We start from the raw sequence: 14,683 nt of genomic DNA on the forward strand, positions 1-14,683 counted from the left end.
AGATATTATAGTCTAAGATCTGGTTAAGTGACTGACATTATTATATCACTTCAGGTATTATGAAAGTAACAAAATGCTTTTAAAGATAATAAGCGTTACATTTTGAGATTGGCAGTGTTCACACTTTTCTGCTTAAGTGCTTTCCTAGTTTAACATAATTTAATAACAGTTATGGAGGAATAGCTAACATCTTCGTTTCCATATATATCTTTTTTCCTCTCTTTTCTCCGTTATATATACACATGAAAGTGATAAAATTTCATTTTCTAAATGGTGGATTTATGAACAGTTACTTCTCTTCCATTGTCCTTACTGTTAGAAATGTTGCTCTTGTAATTTTTTTATCCCCAAATTATTGAGAAAGCCACTGCAGTGAACATAGTGCTACATAGGATTGTTATTGTCCAGAAATCACAATGAGTGTTTTTTTTTTTTTAAAACCACCTTTAATGAGGTATATTTGTGTGCAGCTTGGTGAGTTTTAAACAGATAAGTTTATACCTATGACATTCCCACAATAAGATAATAATTTCATCACAGCTAAGTTTTCTCCTTCCCCTTTGTCCTTGTCCCTCTCTTGGTACCAGACAACTACTTGGTTTGTATTCTAAAATTATGTATAATTCTGTGTCAGGTTTCTTTCCTGTAATATCAATAGTTATACAACAATAGTTTTATTGCTGAACCCATTGTATGGATGTACAGCATATTGCCCATTTATGTGTTGATGGACATAGGGTTGTTTTAAAGATTGGACTCTTAAGTAGAACTTTCAAGACCATTATTTGCATGTCATCATATGAATATTTGCTTTCATTTCTGTTTGCAAATATATAGGAATATAATGGTTGGATCATTAAGGAGGTACATATTTAACTTTTTAAGAAGCTGGAGAATAGTTTCCAAAATGGAGGCGCCATGTCTTAATTCCCAACATCAGTGTTTGGGAGTTCATCTTTTTCTACATTTTTGCTGTATCCTGTATCCATACATTTGGCATTATCAGACTCTTTCATTTTAGCCTTTTTAGTGGGTGTATATAATGGTAACTCATTGTGATTTCCGTTTGCATTTCCTTAATGACCAAGTGATGTTGAATATTTCTCTTGTGTTCATTTGGCATCTCTGTCTTCTTTGGTGAAATATCTGTAAATTTTTTGAATAAAGAATATTTTTTTAAAGATTTGTTTATTTATGCATACAAGAGCTGGGATATAGACCAGAGATGTGGGGGGTGAGAGGATTCACCAGAGACAAAGTGGGAAACAGAACAGGCAGATCGACTGAAATACACAGCTGAGGGAAGCAGCGGGCAAGTTAGGAGAGGTCTGCTGCACCATGTGGATTGCTCCCTGGCTGGCTGGGAGCAGAGGCTGCGGATTGCTTCATAGTGCGGTGCTTAACCCCTTGTACCACCAAGGAAGCCCCTGAATAAAGAATTTTAAATAAATGGAGAGAGGTTCATTATTCACTCTCCAAATTGAGCTATCTGTTCGATGTAAGCCAGACAAATACCAAGATTTTGACTTTTTTAATAAACTGATAAAATAGTTCTGAAATTCATTTTGGAGTGCACAAAACCTAAAATAGTCAAAATAACTGTGGGAAAGAGAAACAAGATTGGAGGACTAATACCACCTGACTCATATACATACCTTTATCCAAGCAATGTATAATCATAAAACTCAACAAAGAGATCACTGGAATAAAATATTTAGAAATAAACCCATACATATTGCAGCATAGGTAAAAAGACATTTCAGTGGAGAAAGGACAAGTAATTTTAATAAATGGAGCTGAAACAATTTACTGTGTGTAAAAAGGAGCTTTGATCCATATACAAAAATTAACTCAAAATAGGTCATAAACTTATTGTAAAACTCTAAAACTTTGGGAAAAATTAGGTAAAACATTTGTGACTTTGGGATAGGCAAAGATTTCTTATTACAGCACTAAAATCAATTTATAAATTATACTTAATCAAAATTAAAAATTTTTGCTCTTTCAAGATGCTGTTGAGAGCATGAAAAGACAAGCCACAAACTAGCAGAAAATATTTGCAAATTGTATGCCTGACAGTGAACTTAAATTTATAATCTACCAAAAGCTCTCAAAGCTTGATATGAAAACACAAAATAGGCAGAATATATATTCTGGGCACTTCTAGAATTCTGTAGGACAAGGATTCCTATAGAAGCAACTATTTATACCTATATATGCAAATCTAGGAATGTAAGAGAATTAATCCCCTTTAGAATAAGTAGGGCATGGAAACCAAGTGAATAAATGCAACAAGCTCACTCTTCAACTTCTCACAGAGCCACTACTGACCACAGTGACCAGCTTGAAAGCAGACCCTTATTTTGACTTTGTCCTCTGTTTTACTCCTTATATTTCCTATTTGCATCCTCTGCTATCACTTCCAGTAATCTCTATGCAAAAAAGCCATTGTCTGAGGCTTTGCATTCTGGGGGAGGTGGGAAGCTCAAATTATCATTGCATATAGCTCATTGTCTTAGCTACAGATAAGAATGATGTAGGACAGATTCCTGTACCCAGTCATTCCTGTACCCAGAAATTTAAGATCTTAAAAAAATTCCGTTGTTTGCTTTTTGCTTGTTTGACGTGTTTTTTCAAGATTGAACAAAACCTAGGCAACTGTATGTGACCTTCTAGCAAGTAGTATAACTTGACAGGCTGCCTTTAAAATCAATTTATAAATCAAAGACTGCACTAGTCTTTTCTCAGCTGATTTCCTTGCCCTTAAAAAAGTGTAATCTTCACAGTTGCAACAGCTTCCTTTTACTTATCAGCCACCAATTGAAAATTTTTATTTATATATTTAGTTATATAACAATGTAGGCACTAACTTCTCAGCTTGTATTTTTATGTAGTTTCTTTGTAGACTGTAAAATAAAAATTGTTTCTGAACATACTACCAACTTTTGAAAAAAGTTTGGACTTAAACCTATAAACAATTTATCCGTGGATAATGATGCTGGAAATCAGTTCTGATTTCCTTCACTAAAGGTACATTGTCTAGCTGTGGAACTAAAGGTCTTCACCTACCTTCCTATTTATTAACTATGCTTCATAAGAAAATGTAACACTTTTTAAGATTTTTAGAATAATTATGTAACCTAGTTTCCCAATGGTTTGTTTATACGTTAATCATGGACAATAATCACCAACCTATACTTTCCCCTGCTTGAGTATCAGGATACTTAATTCAGTACACCTTTCATTCGTAAAAATTGGTAAGCATTGCCAAAAGAGACTAAGCATCCTTCAACTTACAAATCTAGTTGGGAAATAGAATAAGCCATTTATTTTTGTAAGGTCATGATGTTAGGGGGAAAAGGCGGTCCCAAAGCAAATTCCATACAGGCTTTGTGGACTCCACCCCCACCCCAGGTCAAAGCCAAAGACACTGGGAACTCCAAATCCCATCACCACCAAAGGGAAGGTGGCTGGGACCTGAGGGTGGGGTTAAGCAGCCAGGTGGATACAAAAGGCAGACACATGGGCTTTGGGGGGCTCTCCATTTTTGGGCTCTCGGCCAGCTCGGAGCGCCCGGCTAGCTCAGTCGGTAGAGCAGGAGACTCTTAATCTCAGGGTCGTGGGTTCGAGCCCCACGTTGGGCGCCAAGCTGTTATAGAGCAGCCCCGATATTAAACGGGTTCCTGGCTGTGGGTCCTCACCCGCGCGCTTTTAAGCTGTTATAGAGCAGCCCCAATATTAAACGGGTTCCTGGCTTTGGGTCCTCACCCGCGCGCTTTAAAGAGACTTATGAATACTCTACTACAGACACATGCAAAAGGGTTAATAAAAGGTTTATTTACAAGAGGAAAGGAAATAAGGAAAATGTACAACTCAGGGAGAAAATAGGGAAATAAAGTCTTTAATGCGTCCTACCCGATCCGACGACCTGGAAACCCAAAGTCACTCTCAGAGCTGGCCGGACGCTCCGAGCTGGCCGAGAGCCCAAAAATGGAGAGCCCCCCAAAGCCCACGTGTCTGCCTTTTGTATCCACCTGGCTGCTTAACCCCACCCTCAGGTCCCAGCCACCTTCCCTTTGGTGGTGATGGAATTTGGAGTTCCCAGTGTCTTTGGCTTTGACCTGGGGTGGGGCTGGAGTCCACAAAGCCTGTATGGAATTTGCTTTGGGACTGCCTTTTCCCCCTAACAATGATTTGGTGACCTTGAACTAGACTAGTTTATTAAGGTTAATTATCTCAAGTTTTAAATGCCAAATCTATCACTGAACAGACTGTTCAGAAATCTTTTCTGCTTTGCTTGTCCAGAATTTTTCAGTGAAATCAACAGATCCCATGTACAGATTTTTTTTTTTTTTACTGAGAAGCTTTATAGAACAGTCTAAGTATTATGATTTCAGTGCTAAGAATTTCATTAATTGCCTCAGATGAGCCTAATGTACCTCTTAATATCTTTATACCTGCTGTTTTTAGTTCATGTCTGTTTTTTTCCTAGGTTTTTTTTTTCCCCCTTGAGATTAATATATTCTTTTTATTCATCTGGCCTTTGGTTTTCACACAGGAAGAAAACTCTCTATGAGGGAATCTCCGTTAATCCTAGCGCTTGTGCTCCCTGTGTGTGTAATGTTATAGGGGTCATTTTCCAATTTATGTTGTTTAGTCTTTGCCCTACATAAAAGTAGACAGACCAATAGAAAGATAAAATAAAATGATAGAGATGTTGTGCCTTCAGCATGGGCCCTTGCTGCATATCTGTGTGTGGATAGAATGGAATGTAGAGTATACTCTTCTCACCTTGTATTGTATTTCCTGACTTTCTCAGGATATTCTCATATATAGTCTCTGTCTCTGTCTCTCTGTCTCTCTCTCTCTCTACCCTCGCCTCCCCACTCCTCTCTCCCCCTCTTTCCCCCTCTATCCTTCCCCTTCCAATTCCCCTCTCCCCCCCAGCAAGGCTTGGGTGAGAGAAGGTGAGAGATTTCTGAATCATTATCTTGGTTTCTGGTATTATTTTCTTTTTAAGATCGTTTGTTGCTTTTGGCACACTAAGTCTTTTGTGTGTTTGAGTTCATTTTTCCCTGCCAATTTCTTTTGTCTTCTCCAGTTTTTTCCTTATTTCATTTCCTGCATTTCATTTTCTTTAATCATAGTATTATGTGTATGTATAAAAAGAATGTTTTTTCTTTTATTAGTAAATTCACCAGTCTCAGTGTTCTAGATATAATTTTTGGCTCCTCATCACATTTAAGCTATATAATTGCTTTGCTATTCATTCTAGGAATTTGTAGTTCCAAACACTCAAAAACTCCAGTTTTGAGAGGCCAAATTTTTAAAGAAAATAAGTCATCCTTGACTTTTCCTTTAAATACTTGGGGTTGGGTCTCCCTGGTGGCGCAGCGGTTGAGCGCTGGGCTGCAAAGCTGCCTGCAGCCTCTGCAGTGCCTGGTTTGATCCCCAGCCACCAGCGAGGGTCCCACATGGCACTGCAGACCTCTCCTGTCTCACCTGCTGCTCCTCTCAGCAGTGTACTTCGTCAGTCTGCCTGTTCTTCTCCCCACTCTGGCTCTGGTGAATTCTCTCATCCTCCCGTGCTTCTGACTGTACCCAGTGCTTGTATAAATGAATAAATAAAATTTAAAAAAATAAATACTTGGGGTTATAAAATGTAACCCAAATATTTTGATTCTGATATGAAAGTTCTTTTGGTTAAAGAGGAAATGATTGCATATATGAGCATATCAATTTATGTTTAATGGATATATATTTATAATTTCATAAAGTCTGCTTATAAACAAGAGTTGGAGGTAAATGATAGTCCACCATAATAGTTGGCATCTTGGAAGGAATATAGGTACTTTTAAGGAGATAGCATTAACTGCTTTTTAGATTTTCAAGCATATATATATATATCTTAAGAGCTAGAAGTCACCTTAGAAGTTTTCTATTCATACACCCACATTTATAGATGCATTGTTAAAACTTGGAGAGGCTGAATATGTCTTAGTGAAGAGAAATATTTTGTCACCATTAAGATTAGACCCTTGACCTCTATGCAACGTTTTTATCTTTGTGTCAGAGATCCTAGTATAGTGCTGATATGGTGAAAAGAGGTGTTTCACTAAATTAAATGTAGTGTATTTTTCACTGTATATCATGTAATTGAAGTGTGGCTAAACAATCCCTTATTTCTATTTGATTATGTTATATGACATTGTAAGAAATATGGAATAATACAAAGAATAAAAATTGTCAGTATTTTTAAAAACCACACTAACTAGGAACCTATAAAGCATTGAGGCAAAGTTGTCTCAGCCGATAACAAAACCACTCTTGATTATTCTGCAATGAATTCAGAGCAGGTGATCCTATAAGACCTTCATAACAAGATTCTCACTTCTTCAATGAGTTTTGTAATAAAGTAGTAATTAATACTGGAACTGCTGTAAGAGATCATTGAAGGAAAACAAACTCTGGTGAAAAGTTACCCCTATTCAGTACACACTATTTTCTCACCATGTTCTAAGGCTTTGCTTACCCCTTTCTCTTGCTTTGAAGTTTTACTATTATAGAAATAGCAGTTAAACTTTGTTGTAAAATTTGGAAACAATAAAACATAAATCCTAGGTGTATTGCAAGTTTCCATGAGTGAATATACTTGTGTAGTCCATACTCAAGAAGCATGACTTGACCATGTAATTTTCCCTTCTCTTCTCAGAATCCATTTTTTTCCCCTACCAAAACCTCAGTTATGCCTGTTCTAGACTTCTTAGACATAGAAGCATACAGTATGTACTCTCTGTACACTAATTTCATCCAGCATATTTTTGAAATTCACCTGTTTTGTTTTTAATTATTTGTATATATATTCACATTGTTGTTCATTTTTGTACAGTGGTTGATTTCTCCTTTCAGGTGTAGTCCCCATAAAATTCCCACCACCAAGTCACCCATGAACTGTCAACATAGTCTCTTGTGCTCTTCTTCCCACTCTTTTGTTTTGGAAATTCACCTGTTTTTTGACATGTATCAGTAGTATTCCATTGTATTCATAGACTGGGATTTGTTTATCCATTTTCTTATTACTGGAAATCTGAACTGTTATCTGTACTTTACTCTTAAAACTACTGAGAATGTCCTTATATAAATCTTTTATGGACTTATCTTTTCCCATCTCTTGGAGTGGAAATACTGGTCATAAGGTAGGGATGTATAATTTCTAAAGAAATGGCCAAATCTTTTCAAATCTTGTGTCATCTGACTTGTCCTCCAACAGTATGAGAGTTCAGGTTTCTTTATAGCCTCACTAACACTTTGTATTTTTATTTCAATGTTGCTTCATTAATATTTGAATTCTTGATTTATGAGAGAGATGTCATCAACATGGCTGCGAGTAAGACCTCCCATAAAAAAAAAGTTAATAGGGAGGAAAAGCGGCAGGTCCCTGAGAGAACTGGGACATGGAAGATAAACGGGCAACTCTGGCAAACTGCCCGAAGAAGAAAATTGCCATAAAAGCGGACTAGAAGGAAGGAAAGCTCAGAACCCTGCTACCCTTCCCCACCCACAAAGTCAGCACTCTCTGACCAACAGAAAGGAAGGGAAAAAAAAAATTGAAACAACCAACAAGAACAAACTACACATCAAGCGGGACTGTGAGTGGAAAGGAACTATTTCAGCCACTGCACCCTGTGAACTGGAACTGTGGAGAACCGTGCAGGATTCACTGCGGAGGTGAGCGAACAGCTCCAGGCGCCATTGGAGAAAAATAAAGACTCCCAGGAGACCTATAAATAGCCCAAGGCCAGCCAGTAAGCTTGTATGGAAAAGTGGTGCGCTTGAAAAACATATGTGGGGCCTCCCCGGTGGCGCAGCGGTTGAGCACTGGGTTGCGAAGCCACCCGCGGCCTCTGCGGCGCCGGTTCGATCCCCGGCTGCTCTCCGGCCACCAGAGGAGGGTCCCACATGGCGCGCAGACCTCTCCTGCCGCCCGCTGCTCCCCTCAGCAGTGTACTTCGGTCCTTCTGCCTGCTCTGCTCCCTGCTCTGGCTCTGGTGAATTCTCTCACCCTCCCGCGCTTCTGACTGTACCCAGTGCATGTATAAACAAAACAAACAAACATACAAACAAATAAATAAATAAAAACATGCCTCTATAAAAAAAAAAAAAGAAAAAGAAAAAGAAAAACAGATGTGGATCGGGGCTGCTCAGGGCCTGGTGCCTGCAACCTAGGCTTGAGGGGAGACGCGCAGGGGCCCTCATTGAGGTGAATGTCCCTCACTGAGTAATCAGAAACCAGGTGCCTAGACACAGGAGCGGGGTGCAAAAGGTGCCATTTCTGCGGACGCTGAACTGGGCTACAGCCTGCGTCCTGGACCTGAGGGCTTTGGAACTGAGACCCGGGGCACGAAATTCGGGGCGTGGGATCCACATGACTGTGTGGCACAAGGAAGACACAGCACCCCCACGCCGTTGAGGCTCTCCACCCCACTCCCACTCTGTTTCCCTGGACCCACAGGGTTAAAAATAGTTCCTGAAGGACACTAGGAAAGATATCTGGCGCCACCTAGTGACCAGGAAAAAAAATCATCAACACCCTATAGTTGGAAACCAGGGATCACAAAAACACCCTCAGGCGCTGAGAGAGGGTGGGCCATGTAAACGGGGGGGGGGGGGGGGGGGGTAAGGAGGGAAATAAGGCATGCAGCAAGACCCTGTCCTGGAACTGAGAGCTAGGCACAGGATCTGTGGCATGGGAAGCGCCATAGCAGCAGGCACTGCACAGGGTGACAGCCAGCGTTTTGGATCTGATAGCCCTGGAACTGAGACCTAGAGTGCAGACTTCAAGGCGTGGGATACAAACAGCTGTGGGTACAACACCTGGTGAACACAGGACAGACACAGCACCTGGCTTGAATAAGAGCCCCTGTGTTGAGGTGCTCCCCTCCGCACCCACCTCCGCTACTCAGAGAACCACTGGGAAAAAGCACAGGTCAGCAAGTATGGTCTCTGGCGCCACCTCGTGACCAGAACTAAATCAGCAACTAGCAAATTCCCTGTTGGAACTGAGTAAATAACAGAGGGAGGGAACTGTTTAAGGGACAGAGCCCAGCAACACAGCATCAACATCCTGGTGGAGTTTTGGCCTACTAGTGCTGGTCTCAGTCTGGTAAACAGCTTCCAACACCCCTAAAGGAGCACTCCGAAGAGATGCCTGCCAACACTGGTGGCACAACGCCCCAACGCATAGAACTAATTTGAAAGCAAACAACAAGGAGAAGAAAAAATATAAATAACTAAGCAAGCCAGCAGGAAGACACACGACAAAAAGAAACACAGTCACCAGAGCTCAACGATGACATGGAAGAACTTCTCGGCCCATCAGATAGAGAATTAATAATCATCCTGATTAAAAAGCAGAAAGAAAACTAAAAGGAAAAAATGATTTGAGACAAATAATCACTGAACTGAAGAATGAAACTGAGACCTTAAGAAAGGAAAAAAAAAGAAACACAGGAGATAAAAAGATTACTAGAAGAGATAAAGCACTCTGGGAAAAGCAATGAAAACAGGATCAATGAAATGGAAGAACAGATCAGTACTATCGAAGATACAGAAATAAAAAGAGCCAAAAGAGAAAAGGGAGAGAAGTGCAAATGAAGCAGTATGAGGAGACTCTTAGACAATTATCAGACTCCATGAAGAGAGGAAATGTAAGAGTTATAGGCATTCCAGAAGGTGAGGAGAGAGACAAAGGAACTGAGAAATTATTCAAGGAGATAACTGAAGAAAACTTCCCAAGCATGATAAAGGAGATGAATATAGACATACAGGAAGCACAAAGAACTCCCAAATACCATAATGAAAAGAAAACTATGGCAAGACACTTAATAGTAGAGCTTGCAAGAGTCCAAGACAAGGAAAAAAATAATGAAACTGGCAAGGGGGAAGAAACAGATAACTTATAAGGGAAAACCAATCAGGTTAACTTCTGACTTCTCTGAAGAAACATTATGGGCAAGAAGAGAATGGAGTAACATATTCAGCAAACTTCAAGACAGCAAATGCCAACCAAGAATACTTTATCCTGCAAAGCTCTCCTTCCTTTATGAAGAAAAAATATGGACCTTCTCAGACAAACAGAAACTCCAGAAATTCATTACAACTAAACCCCCACTCCAAAAAATTCTTTAAGAAGTCCTAAAGCCAAAACCAACAGAGGAATGAACAAGAAGAACAGAATAAAGCAAGGAATAAAATCACAAAAAAGACAAACAAAATAGCAAACACAGATGCCAACATATCAATATTAACTCTAAATGTAAATGGATTAAACTTATCAGTAAAAAGACACAGTATCAGGCTGGATTGAAAAACAAAATCCAACCTTCTGTCTCCAGGAAACACATTTAACCACAAAAGATAAACACAGACGGAAAGTAAAATGTTGGAAAACAATCCTACAAGCAAATGGACCAAAAAAGAAGGCAGGAACAGCCATACTTATATCAGATGAAATTGACTTCAAATTAAAAAAAGTAAAAAGAGACATAGATGGACACCACATTATGATCAAGGGGACAGTACATCAGGAAGATATAACACTCATCAACATATACTCACCAAATGAAGGGGTACCAAAATATATTAGACAGTTATTATCATCTCTGAAAACATATACTAAAGAAAATACATATATAGTGGGAGACTTCAACACCCCACTCTCACCAATGGACAGATCAACAAGACAAAAAAATAAACAAAGACACTAGAGCCCTAAATAAAGACATAGAACTCATGGACTTAACAATCTATAGGACACTGCACCCCAAAAAATCCCAGTACACATTTTTCTCAAGTGCACATGGCTCATTCTCCAGAATCGATCACATAATTGGGCCACAAGACAAACATGAACAGATACATGAAAATCAAAATCATTCCAACTACCTTCTCCGATCATAAAGGCATCAAACTAGAAATAAATCATGAATAGAAAACAAGGAACCTTCCCACTTCATGGAGATTGAAATCCACACTACTGGAGACCACTGGACTAATGAGGAGATCAAAGAAGAAATTAAAAAATACTTTGAGTTGAATGATAAGGAGGACACCACTCTCCAGAATGTATGGGATGCAGCAAAAGCAGTAATAAGAGGAAAACATATAGCAATACAGGCTCACATCAACAAACAAGAACTCAAAGAAACAACCTAATCTCACATCTCAAAGAACTAGAAAAAGAACAACAAAAAAAACACTAAACCCAGTAGAAGAAAGGAAATAATAAAAAATCAATGCAGAAATAAATGAATTAGAAATTAAAAAAACAATCCAAAAGATCAATGAAACCAAAAGTTGGTTCTTTGAAGAAATTAACAAAATAGACAAACCTCTTAGCAAGGCTCACAAAGAAAAAATGGGAGAAAACACGTATAAATAGGATTATGAATGAAAGAGGAGAAATCACAACAGACTCAGTAGAAATCAAAAGAATAATAAGAGATTACTATGAACACTTATACACAAACAAATTTAACAACCTAGAAGAGATGGACAAATTCCTAGAACGATATAATCATCCAAAGCTGGACAAAGGAAAAAATAAAACTAAACACACCTATTACAAGCAGTGAAATTGAAGCAGTAATCAGAGCACTCCCCAAAAACAAAAGCCCAGGCCCAGATGGCTTCACAAATGAATTCTACAAAACGTTCAGCAGTGAATTAGTGCCTGTCCTACACAAACCCTTTCAAAAAATTGAAAAGGAATACTACCAAATACGTTCTACGAAGCCAACATTACGCTAATACCAAAACCAAACAAAGACAGCACAAAAAAAGAAAATTACAGGCCAGTCCCCCTAATGAACACTGATGCAAAAACCCTCAACAAAATCCTTGCTAACAGAATCCAACAATGCATCCATAACATAATTCACCATGACCAAGTTGGATTTATTCCAGGGACACAAGGATGGTTCAACATCTGAAAATCAATCAATGTAATCCAGCACATCAACAAAAAGAAATATAAAAACCATATGATAATATCCATTGATGCTGAGAAAGCTTTCGAGGAAGTACAACACCCATTTATGATAAAGGCCCTTGAAATTCTCGGGATACAAGGAACATACCTCAACATCATAAAGGCCATCTATGACAAGCCAACAGCCAGTATCATTCTCAATGGTGAAAAGCTGAAAGCATTCCCATTAAGATCTGGAACAAGATAAGGATGTCCACTCTCACCATTGCTTTTCAATATGATACTGGAAGTCCCAGCCAGAGCAGTAAGACAAGAGAAAGACATACAAGGAATCCAAATAGGCAAGGAAGAAGTCAAATTATCACTATTTGCGGACGGTAAGATAATATACATAGAGAACCCTAAAAATGCCACAGAAAAACTAATTAATCAATCAGTTTAGTAAAGTGGCAGGATACATAATCAACACACAAAAATCAGTAGCCTTCCTATCTATACTCAAACAATAAATCTGAAGAAGAAGAAATCAAGAAAACCATTCCTTTTATTATTGAAACAAAAAAATATCAAATACTTGGGAATAAACCTAATGAAAGAAGTAAAGGACCTATACAAAGAAAACTATAAAACACTGTTAAAAGAAATAGAAGATGACACAAAGAAATGGAAAGACAGCCCCTGCTCATGGATCGGAAGAATTAACATTATCAAAATGGCCATCCTACCAAAAGGAATCTACAGATTCAATGCTATTCCAATTAAAATTTCAATGTCATTCTTCAAAGAAATAGAAAAAATATTGATGAAATATGGAGCCACCAAAAACCCCGAATAGTCAAAACCCTCCTGGAAAAAAAAAAGAGGAGGGAATGTAGGCATCACTCTCCCAGATTTCAAACTATACTACAAAGCTATAATAATCAAAACTGCATGGTATTGTAACCAGAACAGACACATGGACCAATGGAACCAAATAGAAAACCCAGAAATAAACCCACAGATCCCTGGTCAACTAATCTTTGACAAAGGAGCAAAGAAAATGTACTGGAGTAAAGAAAGTTTGTTCAATAAATGGTGCTGGGAAAACTGGGTCGCTACATGCAAAAGAATGAAGCTTGACTGCTACCTCATACCATGCATAAAAACCAACTCAAAATGGATTAAAGAACTAGACATAAGACCTGACCATAAAATATATAGAAGGAATAAATCGAAACACTACATGACATGCACCTCAAAGACATCTTTACAGATGCATCACCCAAAGCAGTGATGTTGAAGGCAAAGATAAACAACTGGGACTACATCAAATTAAAGAGCTTCTGAACAGCAAAAGAGACAATAACAAAAACAAAGAGAAACCCCACCAAATGGCAGAGCATTTTTGCACCCAACACTAATGATAAAGGACTGAGCACAAAAATCTACGAAGAGCTGATGAGACTCAACAAAACAAAGAAAATAATCCAGTCAAAAAATGGGCAGAAGAGCTAAAAAGAAACTTCTCCAAAGAGGAAATGCAAATGGCCACCAGACATATGAAAAAATGTTCAACATCACTTGCAATCAGGGAAATGCAAATCAAAACTACAGTGAGATACCATCTCACACCAGTGAGAATGGCACATATTAAAAAAACTAGCAACAACAAATGTTGGTGAGGTTGTGGAGAAAAAGTAACTCGCCTGCACTGCTGGTGGGAGTGCAAACTGGTCCAACCACTATGGAGAGCTGTGTGGAGATTCCTCAACCTACTAAAGATAGAGCTTCCATATGATCCAGCCATTCCACTCCTAGGTATTTATCCAAAGGACACAGAAACAATAATTCCAAAGAGCACCTGCACCCCTATGTTTATAGCAGCATAATTTACAATAGCTAAGCTTTGGAAACAACCCAAATACCCAAAAATAGATGACTGGATCAAGAAGATATGGTACATATATACAGTGGAATATTACTCAGCATTCAAAAAAGATAAACATATGCAATTTGCAGCAACATGTATGGAGCTGGAAGGGATTATGTTCAGCGAAATAAGCCAGAAAGAAAAAGAAAAATAGTGGATGGTCTCACTCATAACAGGAATCTAGAAAACCTAAATATTGCTAAGAGAAATGAAAGATGTCACTTTGAAAACTTTGACATTTTTGACTAACCTTTCATTGGGTATAAATGAATTAGGCAAAAGTCACTTCAGCAAATGATATTGGTAAAACTGGAGATCCATATACAAAAATATATATAGTACACATAAACCAAGTATGGTTTCAAAAAATCTCAGTAAGGTACAGTGTAGTGATAAAAGCATTCTTCAATGTTAATGCAGGGAAGAGATGTGAAGCAGGGAGCATAGTTGAAATGAAACAGCTTAAATTTTTTTTTTTAACCGAGTAATGTTTTTTATTTTTTTTATTAATTTTTAATTTTTTTACATTGTTCATTTTTAAACTGTTTGCTTCTCCCCACCCCCACAGGTGTAGTCCCCATAGAGTTTCCCTCACCAATGCACCCCTGCACCATCACCGCAGTTCCCTGTGCTCCTCCCTCCCTCGGATCCCTCTCCCTCTTCCTCCCCTACAGTATATCTCTGATTTATAATTGCCTTTGCTTTGTTTATAATTGTTTTTGCTTTGTTGTGTTTTGCACTGTTGTTATTTTTTTACACTAATGTCTTATTTGGTTCTCCTATAT

The 14,683-nt window shown here is 38.4% G+C and overlaps 1 protein-coding gene across 1 annotated transcript in view; it reads left to right on the forward strand.

Annotated features, from left to right (window-relative positions):
• FANCL (FA complementation group L) overlaps positions 1 to 14,683 on the forward strand; it is a gene marked incomplete at both ends in the record, with an annotated part of 76,907 nt that overhangs the window by 56,722 nt on the left and 5,502 nt on the right. The gene's annotated exons all lie outside the window — the stretch shown is intronic.

The sequence above is a fragment of the Talpa europaea genome, assembly GCF_964194135.1.
Source record: "Talpa europaea genome assembly, chromosome: 6".
Taxonomy (NCBI): Eukaryota; Metazoa; Chordata; class Mammalia; order Eulipotyphla; family Talpidae; genus Talpa; species Talpa europaea.